The sequence below is a fragment of the Erinaceus europaeus genome, chromosome 7 (assembly GCF_950295315.1).
Source record: "Erinaceus europaeus chromosome 7, mEriEur2.1, whole genome shotgun sequence".
Lineage (NCBI taxonomy): Eukaryota > Metazoa > Chordata > Mammalia > Eulipotyphla > Erinaceidae > Erinaceus > Erinaceus europaeus.
Window position 1 is genome coordinate 52,579,501 of NC_080168.1, and position 21,926 is coordinate 52,601,426.

The window sequence follows — 21,926 nt, forward strand, 5'->3', positions numbered from 1 at the left end:
TATTGACTTCAGTCACTGTGTTTTTGTCTAATCGAAGAGTCAAAGGTAAAGGTGTAATAATTTTTTCAACACTATACTGATAAGAGGAACATAGGACTGGAACACTGGTCATTTCATTACTTCCTTTCAAGATTATTTGGTAAATATTTGCAGCTGTTTTTTAGAGTGGGGACTAGAAAAATGTCTTTATTCTGTTCTCTTTAGTTGTAAGTTAAGGATGCAGGTTCACCTTATTACCTACCTGCAGTTTCTCAAATGAAAGAAATGTTACAGTAGTGGTAAAAGGACATGAACTAGAGATTATTTGTATCATTCAAATCTCAATCCTGATATCTGTGTAGACCTGAGAAGTTTATTTCCTGCTTCTGTGGTTCAATTTTTCCAATTGAGAAATGGGAGTGATTTTTTTCCCTCTGTCCTGACCATTAAATATTGTAACATGGACATGTTTAAAGGAGCGTCATGATCAAATGTCAGTTAATATACAGATGTTGATGAGCAATGTCTGAACTCATGAGTGAGTACCATGTTGACACAGTGGCAGTTTCCTAGCAGAATTTTCAGCAGAGTAGCACACCCTATTAAACAGGTCAGTAAACAACTTCATATGCACATTTGCTAAATGTTTGAAACTGTATTGAGGGCCGATAACATGTTTCTTCCTCAGAACTCTAGGATGTATTATTTCCCCGTTGTACATTTAAGGAAATGTCCCTGTACAATTTAATATTTTAAAGATATCTATCCATGAGAATCAGTCATATAATTTTTTAAAAATATTTTATCTATTTATTTATTTTGCCTCCAGGGCTATCACTGGGGCTTGGTGCCTACACCCTGAATCCACTACTCCTGGAGGTCATCTCTTTTCCATTGTTGTTGCTGCTGCTGTTGGATAGGACAGAGAGAAATGGAGAGAGTCAGGAAGACAGAAAGGGGGGAGAGAAAGGTAGACACCTGCAGACTTTCATCACCGCTTGTGAAGCGACCCCCTTGCAGGTGGGAAGCAAGGGGGGGGGTTTGAACTGGGATCCTTGTGCTGGTCCTTGCACTTCACACTATGTGTGCTTAACCCAGTGTGCCACTGCCTGGCCCGCAGTCATATAATTTTTCAATCACACTTGCTTCACTTGCACAATTAGTTCTGGGTTATTAGCTATAACCTAGTAGCCTAAATAAAATTTCCTAGACTAGTGTATTTCAAGCTACCCAAATATTTTTACGTTTTGGTAGAACACAACCTAAACCTGTTTTGACTGCAGGTGTTAAAACTAGACGTTGGCAGAACTGAAATATTCTTGCCCCTTGTGGAATGTGTCAGATATTTGGGATTCTGCCTTCTTGGTTGGACCATGGCTTAGAAAACTCGAACTCTGTTCAGATGACCATATGCCAGTCCTCTGTGTAAAAATTTGAAAGTTTATATAGAACTTCTGTTGGTTAGCTGCATGACTACCAACTCAACTTCAAAATAAGTGGTCAATAGGAGCTGCAAATTGCAGGTACAGTTGTTTGGTGTTCTTGTTTGAAAAGTTGGTGTTTGAGGGGCCGGATTGCAGCATATATGATTGAGCACACACATTAACATGCACAAGGATCAACGTTCAAGATCCTGGCCTCCACCTGCAGCAAGGAAGCTTCATGAGCAGTGAAGCAGTAGTACAGGTGTCTGTCTGTCTCCTCATCTCTCAATTTCTCTCCTGTCAAAGAAGAAAATAGCACATGAGTTCAGAAATTGTTACATAGACTTGTGAATTCTCTTTGAGTCTGAACCATTGAATGAGATTATTTTTAACTTATTTTAGCAAAACTACTGTTGTGTTCCTGTAACCTGTACTTATTATCAACTTTGATACAATGTTGTTACTTGGGTTCCTAGCTGTTAACTTATAATCACTCTTTCTATTTTCTCACTTTTTGAAGATTTTGTGGTATTTATAGAAATATAAACTATGCAAGTATACTGAGTATATTTTACTTATAAATTTGCTCTATAAATGTTTGAGTAGGTAAAAATATTTGGCCATCAAGAGTTGACTGTTTATATAACGAGATCTGTGGGGGGGGGGGCAGTGACATACCTGGTTAAGACCAAATAGTACTGCGCACAACGACCTGTGCAAGGACCTAGGTTGGAGCCCCAGCTCCCCACCTGCAGCAGGGATACTTCATAAGCGGTGAAGCAGAGCTGCTGGTGTCTTTCTCTGTCCCGTTATGCCTTCCTATCTCCTCTCAATTTCTCTTCGTCTTACAGAATAAAATGAAAAAAAAAGGGGGGGATAGCCACCAGTCCACAGCACCAAGTGAAAAAAAAAAGGGGGGGATAGCCACCAGTCCACAGCACCGAGCTCCAGCGATAATTTTAAACAAACAAATAAATAAATAACAAGATGGCATTTATAAATAATGAAAACATGCAGGGTAGTGTAAGTAATTAGTATGAAAATTTCAAAGATAAGACACATGACCAGATAAGGTTTTAAGGAAAAGGAAACACTTGGAGGAAAAGACTTAATGAAAATTTTTTATCTTTGAGGAGATTTTTATCACTGGGGGTGACATGAACAGAAGTGATGCTATAGTGTTAAGTTAGATATGATCTTAAACAGTAAGTAGACATGTCAGCTGAAAGTAAGGTTTATGCTCAACTTCAGATCCTTGTTAAGAAAACAGGCAATTTTGTTTTCCCTTCTCATCTAATCTTCCTCATTATCAACCCACATAGTCAACGACAGCCACCTCTCCAGATTCAAAGGAGGTCTCGAAACTTTACATCAGGCTCAACCTGACGCTGTTAACTGGCTACGGAAGAAGGGCAAACGCTAGAAGAAGAATCAAGCCATTTTGTAGTTGTTCTCTTCTTGCAAGAAGTTGCTTTTGTTTATTCAAGAGCAGGTCTCTTCTAACCTTTGCTGCTGATTGATTTTAGTACTAGTTATCACTAATCTCTTATCACTAATCTCTGAGATTGTCCTTTTTTTTTGGTGATAGTGGAAGGCTGACATCTACAGTTAGGAATCACTGTTTCTCTACTTTTGTGTGTTTGTCAGGTTAAGATATTGGCGAGTTCTATTCATTTCCTTTTGCTGATAAAAGTATGGTTCTAGGGAGTAGGGCAGTAGTGCAGTGGGTTAAGCGCATGTGGCGCGAAACGCAAGGAACATTGTAAGGATCCCCGTTCAACCCCCCGGCTCCCCACCTGCAGGGGAGTCGCTTCACAGGCAGTGAAGCAGGTCTGCATGTGTCTGTCTTTCTCTCCCCCTTTCTGTCTTCCCCTCTTCTCTCCATTTCTCTCTGTCCTATCTAACAACGACATCAATAACAACAACAATAATAACTACAACAATAAAAAAACAAGGGCAACAAAAGGGAAAATAAAAAATATATATAAAGTATGTTTCTTCTATAGGAAGTCATATGTAACCTGTTGGTTCTTTTGTTTATTGTTTTGTCTCTTTCTGCTTCTAGTATCTTTGAAGGTTCTTGGAAAGAAGAATGCAAGAGTTTAAAAGGATTCTATGATTTCTAAAGATGAGCACTAATTCCTGGTCCCTTAATGCAGTAATAATAGAGAGTTGATCAGTTGAACCTTTGTTCTGACCCCAACCAGTAATATGACATTAGGGTAAAAATTATGGAGCCAGGGGGCTGGGCAATGGCTTATGTTACTATGCACAAGGAATAGGATTCAATCCCACTCTCCCCACCTGTTGGGAGGAAGCTTCACTACTGATGAAATAAGTCTACTGGTATCTCTTCCTCTCTATCTGTTCCTCCCATCTCAATTTCTGTCTGCCCTTTCAAATAAAATAGAAATAAAAATAAATGAAATATATGGCCACTGGGAACTGATTCATAGTGCCAGTACTGAGTCCTAACAATAACCCTGCTGGCAATAAAAATAAAAAAATATATGGTACCAAATGGCCTAGTTCCACCCCTTTCTTTCTTCCTTCCTTCCTTCCTTTCTCTCTCTCTCTCTCTCTCTCTCTCTCTCTCTCTCTCTCTCTTTCTCTCTCTCTCTCTATTTAGAAAAAGGAAACACCATCAAAACTATAGGATAAGAGGGGTACAACTCCACACAACTCCTACCACCAGAACTTTGTATCCCCTCCCCTCCCCTGATAGCTTTCTATTCTTTCTATTCTAGTCTTTGTGGGATGCAGAAGGTCAAAGGTCTGGCTTCTGTAATTGCTTCCCTACTGAACATGGACATTGATAGGTCGATCCATACTCCCAGTCTGCCTCTGTTTTTCCCTAGTGGGCTGAGGCTCTGGGGAATCAGAGCTTCAGGACACATTGGTGGGGTTGTCTGTCCAGGGAAGTCTGGTCGGCATCATGCTAGCATCTGGCTCCACCATTTTCTAACACTGCTGAATTCTTGAGAGTATTTAATTTCTCTATGAGTTTGTACTTTTATATGTAATATTGAGTTGGTAATAAATACTTTCTTGAATTTGATTTCAGTAATTATAACTTTTGAAAGGTGTTAGACACAAAGGCAGAATATACATAATTGTGTAATTATGAAGTTACATATTTTAGTTTTTATTATTTCTTCTACCACAGAAAATTACTGCACATACTAAATTATTAAAACTTTAAGTTAACCTGTCAGGCTTTTACATAATTCTACACTAAAAAATACACACTAGTGTATTTACCTCTTAATGGGATCGTGATAGTTTTACATCACTCTGGATAAACTGTGTCTTTATCTTCAACTATCATCAGAAATCTCAAATCTCAGACTTATTTTGCTGCAGGACTTTTCAGCATTCTATCTTGCTTACCCAGTTCCTAAGGAGGGAGATGGGAAAGAAATAAAAAAAAAAATTACAAAAAAGATTTTCTGTTAGTCTCCAACCTCCCTCACCCCCAACAACACAGACCTATAAGAAAACATGAGTAAGGACTTCTAGTCTTCCACTTTTAAACTTTTGGACATAGCTTAAAAAACATTTGACATATGCTAACCATATGTTTAAATGTCAGCCAAGTGCTTAGATGGATAATCTTCAAACATAAACTGCAAAGTTTAGAATGCTGTTGAAAATTCTCTTTTTGTTCAGAGTTGGGCATACTAACTGCAGTTTTCTGTTGTAGGATTCCAAAGGCTCCAAGACAAACCTTTCTCCTCTGAAGAACATTCCCTATTGTCTTCCTGTTTTATATGTCTCTTCCTCTGCCTTCTATCTAGAGAGAATTAGAAAACATGAAAACAGTCAAGATGCTGGAATACTTTCTTTGAGTAAGAGTAAATATGGGGATAAACGAGACAGGACCACGAACTAGTCTTTGGTTCCATGATTTTCTTGCTTAAAGATTTTTTTTTTTTACTTTATTAATATTCTTTGAAGGCGATGGCTTAAGAATCAGCTTTCCTACATAGTTAGTCCAGTAATGGTTACACTTTAGAAATTGAAACCACATCTGTTAAGGAGCAAATAACATTAGCTAGACAAAATGAATATTCTTTTTTCTATTTTTTTTTTTTTACCTCCAGGATTATTGCTGGGGCTCTTACCTGCACCATGAATCCACTGTTCCTAGAGGCCATTTTTCCACATTTTTGTTGCCCTTGTTATTCTTGTTATTGTTGTTGGATAGATAGAGAAAAATCAAGAAAGGAGGGTAAGACAGAGAGGGGAAAGACTAGACACCTGCAGACCTTCACCACTTGTGAAGTGACCCCCTGCAGGTGGGGAGCCTGGGGCTCGAACTGGAATCCTTGAACCGGTCCTTGCGCCTTGTGCCATGTGCGTTTAACCCGCTGCGCCACCTCCCAACCCCCTTGCAATGAATATTATAATACAAGCAGAAGCAGAAATATTTCCTTTTGAGAAATGATCTAGTATCTAATAGCATAATGTTGAAGTGAAACAAAGTTTACTTTAAATGGAAAACAAGGGTAATATCTACTTAGTGTTTATGCTTAATTATCCCCTCCAAAGTGAAACTATTTTGCTTTTTGTTGCCAGATAATTGAAGATCTAGAAATAGATTGACAAAATACCTGCAAACCCCTTTACACTCCCATAATCTCTAACCCAGCTATGAGTGACTAATCCAACCAAAAAATTACCTAATTAAAAAAAAATTTTGGTATGACGTAGTTTACAGTCTTTTCACTTGTTTTGCGTCTATATTAACCAGTCTGTTTGGTTTCTTTCTAAAAACTTTTTATTGATTTAGCATTGATTTGCAACATTATAAACTTTAGGAGTATAAATTCATACATATATAAAAGTACAACTCACTGCATCTACCACTGTGCAATCACACAAACTAGAACTGTTCACTAGTTCCCCCTGTATCTCTTAACCAGTTGTTTAGATCTTGGGGCATTTTTTTCTTTTACCTTTTTAAAATCTTTCTTAAAAATCTTTTTCTTAAGTAAGGCTGTCTTGATTAGAAAAACAGGGCAGTATACTTTTTCAATCAGTATGTTCACATGCAGGTAGAAGAGCCTACAGGTGATCCTTTAACCACATAGAAAAATACTGTCATATCAGGTTACTGACCAACCCAGTAGGGCTGGATAAGCCAAGGCTTACTTTGCTTTGAGGCTGTAAACTATTTATAGAATGGGGAAGTGTAAGCACTATAAAATGTGTGCTGGGGGGGGGGGGCAATGTGTGCTGGGATGAATCTTGGACCTCTCGGACCTCAGACATGCAAATCTTACTCTCTATTGCATTGCACTAACTTCCTTGGCCATATAGAGAATATATTTTAATATAATGTGCATGTAATTTTCAGTCCTGGGTTTACCTCAGTTTTCTTATTTGAAATGCTTCCTTCTGATTGGGTCAACTATCCTATTTCAGGTATCTAAATATTTTATTATTAACTATGATTATTTTTTGGTACATAGCTTCACTTCTCTGGATGATGTTTTTAGTTAGAGATACAGAGACAGACAGAGGGAGAGAAAGACACCACTGTAGCAAAGCTTCCTTTAGTGTGGTGGTGGCCAGGTTTGAACCTGGGTCACATGCATGGTAAGGTAGGAACCCTCTTAAGTAAGTGATCATATAACTCATTTTTAAATTCTTGATATTTTGACTGTTGATATTAAGGGTTTCTTTTAATTAATTAATTTTAGAGACAGAGAAATTGAGAGAGAAAGGGAGGTAGAGGAGGAATTTTTCCTATTGCAGGCAGGGACTGGAGGCTTGAACCTGGGTCCTTGCACCTAGTAATGTCTGCTTTAGTTGGTGCACCACTGTCTGAACCTGTTATTAATAGTTTTTAAATTTTATTTTTCTTTCATTTTTTTTTAAACCAGAGCACTGCTCAGCTCTGGATTATAGTGGTGCTGAGGACTTAACCTGGGACTTTGGAGCCTTAGGCATGATAGTCTCCTTGTATAACCATTACGCTGTCTACCCCCACCCCCTGGTTTTTAAAATTTTTCTGTTTCCCTTGGTGGACAGATTTAATTGCATGCATGAGCCTTTTATGTGATCAAAACTAAAAGGGCCATTTGTAGGTTTTTGCTTTTTTTTTTAATACTCCCTGTCATGTTCTCTCATACAAAAAAAAAAAAAAAGCAAGCAAGCAAACAAAGAAAAAAACCTAGAAATCATTAAGTTATACAGGATGCTCCTCTAATTTGAAGCCTTAAATTTATCTTTTTCCTCTTATGAAGTGGTTGCTATTACTAAGTGACAAATCATAATCTTTGTTTAGTGTCTCATCACCAATAAGTTATTTTCATATGAATATTTGAACTCCATATTTATGAAGTAGTAGAATTGCTTCTTGAACCCCTTCCATGTAGAAGTTTAAATATTAACTGAATGAAAGTAGACTGTCTTGTTTATTTTTAAACAGGTATGTGAAGCCCTGAGGAAATTAAAATGATTTTCTAAGGTCACTAGGTAGCTTCAACTCATTTACATCTTTTCTAGATTTCAGATAATAATCTAAATAATGATAATTTGATAGATTTGCATTTGACTTGAAAGATACCTGAATGTGATCTTGATTTTTGTTATCACTGTCATTAGGGTAAAATGTACATAGAATGAAATGGCCAGATGTTTAGTATTTAATTTGGGTTTTGAGAAATGCATTTACCAGTATAATCAACACACTAGTCAAGATATGGAATAATTTCATTTATACAATGTTTCCTGAGGGGCCTTTCTCATAATTCCTACTCTAGGTAGTCAAATTTTGATTTTTTTTCCATTAGAATTTAGTTTCTGTTTATTGAAATCTTTTGTAAATGAAGTCCTACAGTAGACACTCTGTTGTGTCTTAATTCTTTTACCCAGAATAGTACTTGAAATTTATTCACATTGTTGTATGGGTAAGTTGTATGTTTCTCTCTCTATCTCTCTCCTGAGCAATATTACATTGTATGAATGAACTACAATTTGTTGGGAATTGAGAGATAGCTTACCTGGTAGAGCTTGGATTTTATGATGTGCCAAGAGCCAGGTTGGAGTCCCCCAGCTACCACCTGTGGAGCACTACACAAAAGGGAAGTTTCAGGAGTGGTGGAGCAGTGACTGCTGTGGTGTCTCTCTTCCCTCTCTGTCCCTCTCTGCTCTTCTCTCTCTGTCTCATATTTGTATATTTATGGAGTCATCTGGGAGCAGTGGAGTTGTGGGTATGAAAATCCTGACAGCAAGAAAAAAATTCATCTTTTCACCTTTCAAAAATACATTTGGATTATTTCCCATATTTTGTAATTATAAATCAAACTGATATAAACATTTATGTAGTTTATTTGTGAATTTAAAGTTTGTTTCTTATTTTTTTGCCTCCAGGGTTACTGCTGGGGCCGTATGCCAGCACGACGAATATACTGCTCCTGGTGGGGTTTTTTTTGTCTCCTTTTCATTTTATTGGATAGGAGGGAGAGGGAGAGAGAAATTGAGAGAAGAGAGGGAGATTGACCTGCTTAACCTCTTGTGAATTGACACCCTGGGATCCTTGTATGGGTCATTGCACTTAGTATGGTGTGCTTAACTTAGTATGGTGTGCTTAACCTGTTGCACCACTGCCCAGCACCCAAAGTTTCATTTTTCTAGGTTATAGGGTAGATGATGGAGATGTAAGACATTGCTAATGTTTTTTTCCAAGTTGGTTAAGTATAATTTACATTCACACCAGTGATGCCCTTGTTTATCATTGTTTTATTATTGTTATTGTTGGATAGGACAGAGAGATATCGAGAGGAGGGGAAGACAGAGAGGAAGAGAGGAAGATAGACACCTGCAGACCTGCTTCACTGCCTGAGAAGCGACCCCCCTGCAGGTGGGGAGCTGGGGGGTCCTTAAGTCCATCCTTGAGCTTTGTGCCATGTGTGCTTAACCTGCTGTGCTACCACCCAGCCCCCAGTCTGGCAGTTTTTAACTACAGTCAGTCACATAATTTAGATATGGTATATTACATGAACCAATGCACTAAAATTTTTAAGTGGCTAAAAGTTTGTCACTGTCTTGTATTAGGTCTTCCTTTGGTCTTCTAGATCCACTGATCCATCACCTATCTCTAGGCCTTCAAAAAATTGATTTTTGGAATTTACTTCTGGATTTCAGTTGGGTCTGGTCAGTTGTGGATACTAGCTGGATTGGTGAATTAGGTCAGTGTACCTATCCTTTAGCTCCATCACTGCAGGGATGTCACAGGCTAACTGTATATAGATAGCGCCCTAAACAAAGGCAGTCCTTTCTGGACTTCAGAGTGAAAAAGATGGATGCTCCCCTGGATTTTCATTTCATTTAAAGAAGGGAAATTATATTTTAAAAAATACTTATCAAACAAATTTTAAAAAGTATTATAAAATGTTTAACTTTCATCAGCTTCAAGGTTTATATTATGGTGCTCCCAAATTTTGCATATAACTGAATTTTCAAATCTGCTAAAACCCATTGAATTGATTCCACTCTGGATTCTTAGGCATCGATTTCTTCTTGCAAACTTTTCTTTGCATCTTCTAACATTTATTGTGTTTCTTCTTGCAAATGACTAATAAAAATATAGCCAATTTGGTAAAGTATCATTAAATAGTCATCATCAGCAAGCATGATTTTCTCACAAGCATCTTCTAAATTCTGGAGTTGTTTCTTTTTTATTTCTATTTCTTCCTTTAGTTCTGTGATTCTACTAGTATTCTGAGCAAATTTGTTTATCTTCTGTTGGTCTTCAGAAGTAACTTAACATCTTCTGCAGCTGCATTCTTCATGGTGGGTGCCATGTTGGGATTGTATGACTGTGCAGAGTAGGGGGAGCCACCAAGGTGTGCTTCTTCCCCAGAACCCTCTCACTCTCTGTAAGATCTCAACACTCCCAGATGCAACACTGTCTCTACATTGCCTCTTTCTGGCTCCTCAGCTAAGGACTCCGGACATCTAGGACTAAGCATACTTTTTCTACTTACTTACCTTTCCCACTTCAAATCCCTGCTAAATAAGTTTTAGCTTATTTACTTATTTACTTACTTACTTATTTTAGATAGTGGCAGAGAGAAATTGAGAAGGGAGGGGGAGAAAGAGACACCTGTAGCACTGCAGGTGGGGAACTAGGGGCTTGAACCTGGGAATTTGTACATGATAGCATGTGCCCTCAGCCAGATGTGCCACCACTCAGCTCCCAATAAACTTAGGAGAATTTACTTGCTATCCTAAACAGTGGTTCTCAAAGTGTATATCTTGAGTGAATAGCACCTGTATCATTTGAGGACCTGGTAGAACTAAAACTATACTGATATCACTCAAGATAAACGAAATCAGAAATTACAGGTTTGAGGACCATCTATCTTTGTTTATTAAAAAGCCCTGCGATTCTGATTGTAATGAACTTTAGCTACTACTGTGTCAGGTAACCTACTGTCTGTCTTCATGTCAGTCTTTGTTCTAATTGCTTGGTTGTTTAACTCTCTTCTAAATTCAATGAAAATAGGAAATATAGCTCATTTACTTGATTCTTATACTGATGTCTGAAAAATTTTCAGTATGTTTACTTCAGCTGGTTACTTGTTATGACTTCATTTCTTAGTACAGTTCTTTTCCCCTATAGTTCATTGAGCCCATATATCTCTCTTACATAGAAAAATGTGATTTTAATGATTCTACTTGTTTTCATTTCAAGAGATTATTACACTTTTTTCCTTCAGGGAGAAAAAAGAGTAAGAAATCTGATAATTTTTTAATGGAGAAAACCTGCCCAAAGAGGAATATCTTTAAAGTTCTAAATTTGATTACTCATTTTGGGTGAAATAGACAAAAAAAGAATTCCCTTTCAGTGAAATTCTGCCTTCAGTAATGTTATGAGTTGAGAGTTTTGTAGTTAAATCAGGTCCTGGTAGAGGAGAGAATGCTCTGGGATATAGCTATTTCTTTTCCTGCTCCAGAAATAAGTAAGGGCATAACTTCTCAGGGGCTAAGAAAGTAAGACATTTTTTTTCCTTTTTCAGTATAACTGGGAAAAAATTTATATAAGGAATTCATAGTGAAAATTCTTAGTCTTTCCCTGAGAAAAAGCTAAATTATCATTGAGAAATTATAGAAACTTTTAGTAAAAACATCAATTTCATTACCTATAAAACAATTCTCTGATTTATTTCTTCATGAAAACAGTGTCACTCAATCTTTTTGCAGATTCATTCTCTCCTCTGGATCACAAGTTTTTTTCTCCCCGATTGAATTTATTTATTTATCTTAATGTTTATCTTATTTATTCCTTTTTTCTTTCTCTTTTATTAATGATTTAATATTGATTTATAAAATTACATGCCAACAAAAGTATAATTCCACACCTTTCTCACCAGCTGAGTTCTGAATCCCTGACCCCTCCATTACAAACCACCAGAGTTCTCCCAAGGCTGAAGGCATGGGTTAACTATCATCCCTACAACTGTCTACATTTGTACATAATTTCCCCCTTTTTCTTCTAGGTCCAGTCCTCTCTTGCCCTCCAAGCCACACATAACCCTGTTACTACATCCAAATCTTCCTTCCTTTTCCTCCTCTCTCTGTGGGTCCTGATGGAACTGGAGGTCAGAGCTCTTTGATTCTCTTCCTCTTATAACTTCTTCCTCACTGGGAGTATGGATCTTTCTTTTTTTTTTTTTTTTTTTTTGGTGTCTGGGAAGTGGCAGAACATAAATTGAAACAAAATGTTTAATGAACAGGAACCAAAAAGTAGGAACAGAGAAGATGAAATTAGGGATTTTAGTGAGGAAGAAAACTAGGGAATCCATTTTAGGCATGTTTTTGGGGCCCACGACTATGACAGTTGTTGTTGTTATTATTATTATTAGTGCTTCCAGGTTTATTGCTGGGTCTTGGTGTTGGGAAATTGTGAGGATGTGGTTGAGCTTGGCAGGGCCTGACTTGTGGGGACATCATCCTCTCTTCTTATCAGACTCTTTGCCTCACAAAGCACCCTGCATTCCTGCTCCCTTATTATCTACATAATGATTGTTTTGCCTGAAAGATCCTCACCCAGTCCATTCTTTTGATGTATCTTCTTTTTACCCTCAAGACCCTCCCTGTCTGCAGGGCATTATTAATCCTACCAGTTAAAACCCTTGCAACAGTTGCTAAGGAAGTTCCTACATTTCCAGCCCCTTTTGCCTTTCTCCACCCCTTTCCTAGCCATTTCCATTTCTGACTTGCCCCTTCCGGGTCCAACCTTTAAAAGCCTTGGCTCTCTGATCAGTAAAGAATCAAATTGCCTCGCCACCACGAGTCTGTTCCTGAGTCATCTCTCTCATGTCGCTGAGTGAGTAGCAGCCCAGGCTGGCTCCGCTCACATTCTCTCCAACCCAAAGAGTACGTGCCCAGGAAAAGGCACCCCCATGCTAGCCTGGCATCTGGCATCCCTATTATCACAATTTCCCAACATCTCCCCCTTTCTTTTTATCTAATGGCCATAGTATCAGGAATGCAGGGTGCTTTGTGAGGCAGGGAGTCTGATAAGACGGGGCAAACATTTGGGGTTACTCCTGTCCCTCCTTGCTCAACCTCTTGGAAGAGAGAGACACTGTCAGGATAGACGCACTCCTCAGGTCAAGCCCTGCCATGCTCTATTACACCCTCACAATTTCCCAACATCTTGGTGCCTGCACTAGAATTCACTACTCCTGTGGCCATTTTTTAAATTTTTTGGATAGGACAAGAGAAAATGAGAGGGAAGGGGAAGATAGGGAGAGAGTAAGATAGACACCTGCAGACTTGCTTCACTGCTTGTGAAGTAACCCCCTGCAGGTGTGGAGCCAGGGGCTCTAACTGGTATCTTTATGCTGGTCCTTGTGCTTCATACTATGTGTGATTAACTGGATGTGCCACCTCCCGACCCAACAACTATGGTAGTTTTTGCTTGAGTTTCATAGCTAGGATGTAGTTGGATAAAAATATTGTCTGAGAAAATGGTGTCAGAGCAGAGAAAAGGGCTAGAAGGTTAGATTAGGGCAGAGAGTAGCTCCCATTCTTGAAAAAATTCTATGGATAGAATTATCTGTTTACCTCTATCTACCCAGCCCAGGACCCATATGTAACCTCTGAGTCCCTATTGGTCTGAGCTCACAGCTGATGGTCACACCTGGCAACATTGCAGGCTGCTTATTTCAGAACCAACCTTCAGAGACTGGTTTATGGTGAGGGCAAAGTCCTGGGAAGGCCCACAAGAAATCTTGGATCACAAGTTTCTTTTGACTAGAATATTCCTGTAAGGTTATAAATTTTTCAGTATTTTAAATTTTTACATTTTTGCTAATTTTTATTATCTATTATTTAACAGGTTTATACCATTGTAAGATTCCAAGGGATAGTTTCACATCTGTGTGTGTGTGTATGTGTTAGTCACTATGTCTACCACCAAAATCCCATGACTCTCCCCAAAACAAACTTTGTTTCTTTTTTACTCTAATAGCTACCCTATCACTCCAAGAATTAACTTATCTCTCAGTTTAAAAGTTCTACTAAACATTTCCTAATGTCTACATAAAATAGGAAGGGGTGGGAAACTTTGGACTTACATCATGAATTCTACTATAATAAACCCTGACAGTATATACTCTTAAGACTTTTTTATCATTAAGTTGTAGTGTTTAGTATTTTTCTGTTAACTTTACAGTTTCATAAATTAAAAAAAAATTTCCCTTTTATTTCCTTCTATTCTTTTCTTTGTCTTTTCCCTGAGGGTTATTGCTGGGGCTTGGTACTCTTACTATGAGTCTGCCACTCTTGGAAGCCACCCCTCATTTTATTCAATAGGAATGAGAGAAATTGAGAGAAGACAGAAATAAAGAAGGAGAGAGAAAGACAGCTGCAGCCTTGCCTCACTGCTTGTGAAGCGTTCCTGCTGCAGGTGAGGAGCAGGGGCTCGAACCTGGTGGGTCCTTGTGCAGATCCTTGCACATAGTACTCTGTGTGCTTAATCAGGTGCCCTACATGTCATACTTTTATGCCTTGTTATTTGTATTTATCATTTCTCACCTATCACTTGAAAGGGTAAGATATATATACAAGTGCTTATTCATAGAGGTCTACACACATATGTAAGGGTACATACACACTTAAATATATAGTATAGTTTTAGGTGCTGTTAAAATGTGAGAATTCTGTTTTTTCAACATCACCTATCTGGAAATTAAAATTCATTATCTTTTGTCTTTCCTAAATGTGGGCAGAAACTTTTGTTTTGTAGGTAGACATTGTCATAGAAATTCTAATATAGACAGACTCAGAGACATATTTTGGGATCCTTATTTGAGAATCCTATACTTTGTAGTTAAATTTGTGCTTATCTGCCTATAGCCTTGTAAGAATGACCAGAGTGTTCAGTATTGAATCAAATGTTCGTTCTTGCTACAGATATCCAGGTATCAGTTTGCTAATAGCAGATACTGAAAACATTAGCAGTGAATGCATGTTTATGTTTCATTTTCTTCTTATATGAAATTAAAGCTTTATGAATAAAATGAGAGCTCTTACTTTGTAAATATGTTTCAGTATAGTTGCAGAAAACTCAGTTATCATGATTGTGAGATTAGTTTCCCGCTTACTCACTTAATCAATTACAGACCAACAATATTCATTCCTGCTTCCTGGTCCAAGGATATCACTTGATATTTTATTTTGAATTGCTAATTAAAATTACAAACATGTATTCATTTTGCAGTTTGAAAGACTATTTTTTATGTTTCTTTGGTTATCAGAGTTAGTGGTTTTGACTGATTGTAGTCAGTCTTGTAACACAAGTTCTCTGGGGTGGAGTCAGGCTTTGTTGGATACATAAGAACTCATAAAAGTTAATTGACTGCAATGGAAACTGAAGTTTATTTCCTATAAAAGTCACAGCATGCTGTGAGAATATGGTACTGACATCACTAACCAATCATGTATGGGATTTCACATATTTTTTAACTTAATCCAATCAAGTCAAGTATATTACATGTAGGAATAACAAGACCTGTTGTTGTGCGCGGGCCATGGAGAAGAGAGAGAGGAGGGATCCGGAGCGAAGAGGAAACACAAATCTTTATTTGCGCTGGCACCTCAGAGTTGGGTGTTAGAGAAGCAGGTTGGGCCAAGTGGAGGTAGCGAAAATGGCTGCCTCACGCAGTAACCTTTCCTGCGTCTGAACACCAGAGTGAAGCGCTGGCAAGAGAGTGAGGTGCGGAAGAAGAAAGGCTTTTATAGGAGCAGCTTTCGCGAGAATGGGAAGGGGGAGGAGTAACCATAGCACTCCAGGATAGGATAGTAACTCTCTTGAGAATGGGAGGGGGGAGGAGTAACCAAAGCACTCCAAATATTGCGGGGATATAGACAATGCCCTGAGGGCACAACATGGCTGAACAGGCACTCCGAGAATGTCCCAACTCTCACGGGAACTAGCAGTAGCCTGAGGGGACAACATGGCAGATGTGACTGCATCAGCACAATTTCCCAGCATCTCCCCCTTTCCTTTTATCTAATGCCCAGGGCAACAGTGTGTAAAGTCTATGAACTACTCAGGGTCAGTCTATGAAAAACCAGCAACGTGAAGGGAAGGAAGCTGCTGTAAAATTGTCTAAAGTGTCCAAAGGGTATACCAGCAAGTCTGATAGAAGTCTCAGTCCAAAGTAGGCAACTAGGGGGAGAAATGGCAGGGGATGAAATGCTGCATTAGGAAGGTCAGCCTCTGGAATTCTGCTTTTCTGTAGATTGTGAGCTGGAACCGCCAAAACGTGACAGGCAAAGCAGAAGCAGGAAAGGGAGACAGGTAGTAAAAAAGTTCTGTCCTTGGAGTCTGTGAATCAGGTTCTTCAGATCGCGTCAGGTGACATCTAGGGTTTCAGGGGGGTGTGCCACTGTAGTCGTGCCATCTAGTGGGTGATGTCAGGGTGTGCAGGGGTCCAGATGGTTTTTTCTGGGATTCCTGTGGAAGAAACACAAACAATCTGCTTCTTGTGGTTAGCAGGGCATCTGATTTGAATGCTTTATAGAAAAAGAGGTTTGGTGCCTTAGCCAACTGAGTATTGGGGGATGTATCTTTCCTATTCATTTATTATTATATATTCATGGGGAAAAAGAACTTATCTTTTAACAAAGACTCTAAGGTGTAGGCAAGCGGGAACTGTCTTATCCCTTTTTTTTTTTTGTATCTTGCCTTTTGTTGCCCTAGTTGTTTTATTGTTGTAATTATATTGTTGTTATTACTGATATTATGGTCGTTGGATAGAACAGAGAGAAATGGAGAGAGGAGGGGAAGACAGGGGGAGAGAAAGATACCTGTAGACCTGCTTCACCGCCCATGAAGTGATTCCCCTGCAGGTGAGGAGCCGGGGGCTCAAACTGGGATCCTCAAGCCAGTTCTTGCACTTAGCGCTACCTGCGCTAAACCCGCTGTGCCACCGCCTGATTCCCAGGAACTATCTTTTAACATAAACTCTATGGCCATGCCAATAGCAACCTTGAGGGCACATGTGGCTCCCCACATGTCCCCCTGTCTTATATCATGTTTTGATGTTTGGCGGACTTTGTTTTGTGGCAGGGTGGACTGTGCCTGTCTTAGGTTGGGGATCAGCCTTCCGTCTTACCCGTCATTGGAATACCTGGTCATTTTTGCCCAGTGTTGTTTTCGCCGGGCTGGCCTCACGGGTGGGTAACAGACGACCCGGGACTCATGGCTGGGTTGTACGCAGTATCTATTTATTCACGCAGGACGCAGCGCAACCTATGCCAAGCTAAGCTAAACTAAAATCTACAAACAATCTTGTCCTTATAAATATACTAGCCCAGTAGGGTGGGAACAGGATGCGATGCAGAGAGGGTGGAGAGAAAAGTGACTGGTGAAAATCAGGGTATGACAAGGAGAGGGGGCGGAGCAGGTGAGAATTCTACCACTAAACCACCAATGCCCTGGAGGGAAGGTGGTGCTTGTTAACAGAGGTTATGTAAATAGAATACAGTGTTATGTAAATAGAATACAGGGGGGATTAAACCTAATGAAACAGAAGGGGTTTTTAAAGCATACCAACAATTCCCCCTTTCTTTTTAACTAATGGCCATAGTATCAGGATTGTGGGGTGAACAGAACCCTATATCGTACAAGCGTTTTCAAAAGAACTGGCATAAGACATGGAAAACAAAATAGGCAAGCAGCAATAACCAGTGTGATGCCAAGGGGAATGTTTCTTGCCTCATAGGGCAAGGCCTAGCAGGCGAAAGGACATTTCTTGCCTCTGGGAGTGCTTCATGCCTCTGGGGGCATCTCTTGCCTCAAAGGGCGTTTCCTTTCTCTGTGGGCATAACCTAATAAGGAGGGGGAGTTTTCTGACTTTGGGAGCAGAGCCTGCAGGCGAGGGGACATGGTCTATAAAGTCTCAAGGCAATTGGATGAAGTTAGTCTTTGAGAAACACAGCAGTGTGTACCAGTAAGTCTGATGGAGGTGTCAGTCCAAAGTAGATGACCACGGAAGAAAATACCAGGGGATGAAATGCTGCACGTCTGTCTCGATGGGGAATATCAGCCACCAGAATTCTGCTTTTCTGTAGAGAGTGATCTTTGGAGTCTGTGAATCTGTTTCTTCAGGTCATGCCAGGTCACATTATTGGTTTCCGGGGGTGTGTTGTAGTCATTTCATCTTGTGGGCAATGTCAGAGAACAGGATCCAAATGGATTTCCAGGAATTCCATTTGAGTAGATGCTTTTTCATGTGAAGACTTGACAGCTGAAATTCACTTACTTGTCAAACAAAACTTGTAGCAGATTAGAAGTTTACTATAATTGATAACTCTATTATAATTGGAAGTCCTTTCTAATATGATTTTAAAGTTGTTTAAACAGTTAAAACTCAATAAAATGTGGAAAGGTAAACAGAAGAACCACGGAAGAAGCCTCAGGCATGAGAATAATTAACATAATCATTGCACTATCTGCCCCGCCCATAACTCATACCGTTTCAGGATTAAACATTTCAGATTTATGCCAAGACGTAAAAAAAGAAATCAAAGGAGGAAAAAACAATTTTTTGGATTGTTTCTGGATGTCTCTAGAAATTATGGCTGTTTCCAGCATTTTTTTTAAGTCAATGTCAAACAAAACTTCAGTCATTCAAATCACTCTCTTACGAAACAGATCTCACCATGTAGCATCAAGAGTCCCCAGAGGATGTCCTAGTCCAAAAAGCTCCTCAAAATTCCATTTTGGGTGCTTCTGACTGTTCCTGCTGTATTGCTTCAGACACCCATTTTTAAAAGTGTCTTCCCATCGAAGAAAGAATCCAATCAGGAGAGTAGAACTAACCACGTGTCTCCATTCTTGGGGACTGCTAGGGTACTCGAGAATGCTCCTCAAATTAAGGTAGTCCTTCTCCATGGGAAACATTCGAGAAGGAGTCCAGAAAGTCCCAGTGGAAATCCCCATGCATATCCCAAGGTCTACTATCACGGTCATAAAGAACCAAACTGTGGCCCGGAGCACAATGCAATCCTTTTCCTCGGGAAACATGGGAGAGGGAATCCAGAAAGTCCAAGGAGAAATCTCCATGCATCTCCCAAGCTCTATGATTAGGGTCACAAGAAAACAAAGTTCCTGGTCAGGGAAACAAAGTGTGGCCCAGAGCAAAATGTTCCAGAGACAGAGTAACTGTCTCATGATGAAACAGTAGAGGCTTTGACAAACTTCTTCATAAGTAGAAGAGAAGACCACAGTGCATAGGTAGGCAAAGTCTTCACTTATCTGGGAGTTGCGCAGGTCCAGCCCCATGTTGAGCACTATTATGTTGTTTTCGCCGGGCTGGCTTCACGGGCGGGTAACAGACGACCTGGGACTCATGGCTGGGTTGTACGCAGTATCTATTTATTCATGCAGGATGCAGCGCAACCTATACCAAGCTAAGCTAAACTAAAATCTACAAACAATCTTGTCCTTATAAATATACTAGCCCAGTAGGGTGGGAACAGGATGCGATGCAGAGAGGGTGGAGAGAAAAGTGACTGGTGAAAATCAGGGTATGACAAGGAGAGGGGGCGGAGCAGGTGAGAATTCTACCACTAAACCACCAATGCCCTGGAGAGAAGGTGGTGCTTGTTAACAGAGGTTATGTAAATAGAATACAGTGTTATGTAAATAGAATGCAGGGGGATTAAACCAAATTAAACAAAAGGTGTTTTTAAAGCATACCAACATCCCAGTAGTACCAGGTGCCCTGTCTTAGGTTGACTGAATAGCACTAGTTTCCTCTTACCCGTCATTGGCTAGCCAGCCCTCTATATGGTGGATGTTCTGATGGAGGGGGGCAAATCCTCCACAGCAACTCAATATTCTGCCATGTCCAGCCTATGATAGTGAGTTTGTATAGGTTGCATCTTTATGGCATCAATCTGTTGCCGCAAAAGGCCATGAGCTTGTTAAGAATTATAGGACCATGGTCTGGGAGGTATCACAGTGGATAAGGCGTTAGACTCTCAAGCGTGAGGTCCCAAGTTCAATCCCTGGCAGCACATGTACCAGAAAGATATCTGGTTCTTTCTCTTTCCTCCTCTCTTTCTCATTAATAAATTAAAATGTTGAAAAAAAGAATTATAGGACCTATTGTGAGCAGAAGAAGTAAAACAAGCTAGGGTCCCACAACTAAGGGTAGACAGGTAAGGAAGGGGGAATGTATCCATTGGTATGAAGAGGTAGGATCACATCTTAAGTCTAAGGGAAGCAGTCAGTCGATGTGATGTCCAGGGGAACAGCCGTTTGTCTTTGGGGGTAGTAAAGGATGTCCATGGCATGGGTGATGTTATAAAGGGAAACATCTTTAAATTGTTGGCTGACAAAGGCAGGCCTATGGTGGCAAGACAAGATACACCAGTTGAGTGTACAAGAATATGTGAATGTTGTTAATTCACATAGGTTGGATATGGAGGAACTTCTTACAGTTTAATACCTTACCATATGAGCAAATGATTCCTCATATGAAGGCTTGATAGCTGTAATCACTTACTTGTGAAAAAAATAAAACTTGTAAGAAGTTAGAGGTTTACATTTATAAATGACTTTGGACTATAAACAGACAGGTTACTTAGAGAGTTAATGCATGTTAGTGACAATGGTTTTAACATTTAGAGTACTCTGAGCAGATGGGTCATACAAAAATTTTTGGTCATTCAACACACTCACTTACAAAACACAACTGGGCAGTCATAATGTAAGACATTCAGGGAAGGGGTAGGAGAGAGGGCTCTGTGAGCCAACTTTTGTAGGTTCTGCCATGTCATATTATGGATCCTGGGATGTATCCTGCAGCTAGTCCTCTTGTGTTTCTTGTTCTTCAGGGATAACAGTGCATTCATGAGGGTATTGTCGGACATGGTGGGCAGGAATCCAGACAGGGAAGGAAAATGCATGTAAAACCTCTTCCCATGGTCAATAGAGGGTCAGGCCCTTTCCAAATTTTATCAAGTAGGTCTTTCCATTTGACCTTAATAGATGGGAGAGTAGATGGTGTTTGCCAGTGAAGAATAATAGGAGGTAAGTCCGAGTTATTATAAATATTAAAGAGATTTAACGTAGTTAAGGCTTTTGCTAGCTGGATATTGGGGGGTACATTCCTCCTTTATCTTTATTTAATTGAGCCTTAAGGGTTTGATGCATATTAAGCTCCCGCGAGGCCGAGGCATGGTGTAGATGGAAAACAGATGATACCGTTTTTGCAGTGCTAGGGATTAGTCGCCATTTTTTACAGTAATCAGATATCAGAGACATGTCTTTTGTGAGTGTTTCCTCGAGGATGTCGAACTTGGATGCCTGAGTTGCACAGCAGATGTCATCGGCGTAGATGAACTTCCTTGAAGAAGTTTCTGGGAGGTCATTGATGTAAATATTAAATAGCGTAGGAGCCAGAACAGAGCCCTGGGGGAGGCCACTTGAGACAAGTCTCCATCTGCTAGACTTGTCACCCAGATGCACCCGGAATCTTCTGTTTTGGAGAAGAAACGATATAGTGTTGGCCACCCATGGAGGCAGGCATCTTGAGATCTTGACTAGGAGACCACGGTGCCAGACCGTGTCATAGGCTGCTGTGAGATCAACAAAGACAGCACCCGGCTTTAACTTCTTCTGGAATCTATTTTCAATGTAAGTTGAGAGAACCAGGGCTTGTTCGCAGGTAGATCTTCCTGGGCGGAAACCAGCTTGGGCGGGTGATAGGAATTTCTCTGTAAGATGAGAAATACGTGACAGAAGCAGCCTCTCAAGGAGTTTGTAACACACGGAGAGGAGAGAAATTGGTCTATAGCTGGCGGCCAGTGTTGGGTCTTTCTTTGGTTTCAAAACCGCTATAATCTTCGCACGACACCAAACTTTGGACATAGACTCAGATTCCAAGATGTGGGACAGGAATGAAGTGAGCCACTTCTTTGCTGCAGGACCCAGGTTAAGAATGAGTTCTGGGGTGATGTTATCATATCCAGCAGCTGTTCCTGGTT

General features: G+C 39.8%; 1 long non-coding RNA gene and 1 pseudogene across 1 annotated transcript in view; one reads left to right on the forward strand and one right to left on the reverse strand.

Annotated features, from left to right (window-relative positions):
* The window catches only part of LOC132539417 (uncharacterized), a 113,394-nt gene that overhangs the window by 26,269 nt on the left and 65,199 nt on the right, over positions 1–21,926 (forward strand). The window lies entirely within an intron of this gene.
* LOC103122535 (prefoldin subunit 4-like) lies at positions 9,808–10,231 on the reverse strand (annotated as a pseudogene).